This window comes from Branchiostoma floridae, unplaced genomic scaffold (genome assembly GCF_000003815.2).
Source record: "Branchiostoma floridae strain S238N-H82 unplaced genomic scaffold, Bfl_VNyyK Sc7u5tJ_1560, whole genome shotgun sequence".
Classification (NCBI taxonomy): Eukaryota; Metazoa; Chordata; class Leptocardii; order Amphioxiformes; family Branchiostomatidae; genus Branchiostoma; species Branchiostoma floridae.
Genome location: NW_023365758.1, coordinates 471,057 through 473,065, shown reverse-complemented (window position 1 = coordinate 473,065; position 2,009 = coordinate 471,057). Strand labels below are relative to the sequence as shown.

General features: G+C 44.4%; 1 protein-coding gene across 1 annotated transcript in view; it reads left to right on the top strand.

Annotated features, from left to right (window-relative positions):
- Positions 1–2,009, top strand: part of LOC118408185 (zinc finger protein 208-like) — a 17,995-nt gene that overhangs the window by 5,362 nt on the left and 10,624 nt on the right. The gene's annotated exons all lie outside the window — the stretch shown is intronic.

Here is a 2,009-nt window from a genome sequence, read left to right as displayed (position 1 = left end):
GCTGGAACCCATATAAATGGGACCGGGGGGGATACCCAACGGGGTTAGGGGGGGCTTTAGACCGATACAGGGCTAAACCCCCGGGGGGGAAGCCCTCCAGGGGGGGGGGGGGGGGATCAAAAATTTGGTCCGGGTCTTTGGAAAACTTTGGGGCCCCCTTCCAAAGGGGCCATTTCTGCAAAGGGGATTTTTTTGTCGGGGTTTTGGGCCCGGTTGAACAAGAACTTTTTTTTTGATAGATGGTTTCGCCGTTTTTAGCAGAAGGGGGGTTTTTGGGGGGGGTTTTTTTTAAAAAAAAATTTGGGGGGGATTTGGGACCCTTTTTCCTTTACGGCATTTACTTGTTTTTTTTCCCTTGGGGAAAGCCCCCCAAAAGGGGAACCCTGGCAATGTATTTGGGTCCCCCAAATCCGCCCCATTGATTTTTTTCAGGTCCGGTTTTTGGGCCCGTTTGAACAAGAAAAAACATTTTGGTCCGGGGGGTTTTTCCACCCCCCCCCCCCCCCCCCCACTAGCGTTTTCGCCCCCCTTTAGCGTTTTCGCCCCCCCCCCCCCCAAAGAGCAGCTGGTTACTACATATTACAGGTGCGATACCTGGTACCTGGGTACCTGGGGAGTAACGTATATGGCGTGTTATCTTGTACCTATATGGCACCTTATTATCATGGTAAGATGTCATACCTCGAAAGTCGATACTATATTGTTCGGTGAAAACCTGACATTGAAATGAAAAGACCATTTTTGCAGCTGAGGTGGCATAAAAACAGTGCTACTGCCAACGTATAAATCAACACCGTCTATGGTACGGAATACGTCAGCTATATGTTTTCAATTTGTCACAGTGTTTTCTTTCTTGTGCTGGAAACATTTCCAAAGCACTAACAAAAACACACGTGAATAATAGTTTCTCATTATAAACACTATCTACGCGCAAGTTGATATAGTTGATATAGCCTAAATGCTACACAAACACTGGTAAAGTACCAGTCTTAAGAAACACGGGTAAATGCATCATTTCCTAAATACTAGAAAAAACAGTCATGTTGGAGGTGAAGATATCCCTTGGCCAGGTGCATATACCAAGATGTGCGTTATTCTAATTAATACCTAATATTTGCATAATTAATAAACACATTACATAGTTCTTTTGTGGTCACTTCATGGTAGAGACTTCATATTGGAGATATATAGGTTGCTTGAGGACAGGTGAATACAATGAAATACATCTTATGTCAAGACTCAGGTATATGCAATAATGGGAATACAAGGGACCCAACCCTCCTTGCCTGAAACAAGTTCAACTATCTTATTACCATGTAATTACATTAATATTGATACTATGAATGGAGTTATGTATCAAACTCGTGTACTTATATCATTCTGAAACTGCATTTTGTGATTTATACCAATCAACTTCTAAAATGTCATGTAAACCCGTTTTTTTTGGGGGGGGCGAAATCGTTAAAGGGGGGCGAGGTAGGGGGGCGAGATCACTAGCCGGGGAGGGCGAGATCGCTAGTGATTTCGCCCCGGGGGGGGCGAGATCGCTAGTGATTCCGCGGGGGGGGGGGGGGGGGGGCAAAAATCCTTTTACCCCGGGACCCCCCCCTTTTATGGGCTGGGGGATTTTCCCCTTTTCCTTGGGGCCCCCCAAATTTGGAAACCCCCCTGGTTTTTCCCAATCTTTTAACCAATTCCCTTGGAAGGTACCATTGGAAAAAAAAAATTTGGGTGGCAAAATTTGGTGGCAATTTTCTTTATAAAAAGATGTTTGACTTTCGTGGGAAAAAAATTGAACCGGATTTTTTGCCGAAAAAAAAGGGTTTTTTTTAGGTGGGGAAAAGGCCATTTTACCCAGGGGGTTTAAATAACCCAAGGGGGGTGACTTTTTACCCCATTTCGGGGGTACAAATTAACAAAACCCTAAGGGGTTTTACCATTTCGAAAACCTTTAACCAAGGCATTTCCTAATTTCAATCCGAAGGGAAAATAAAACCCACTTTTTTGCT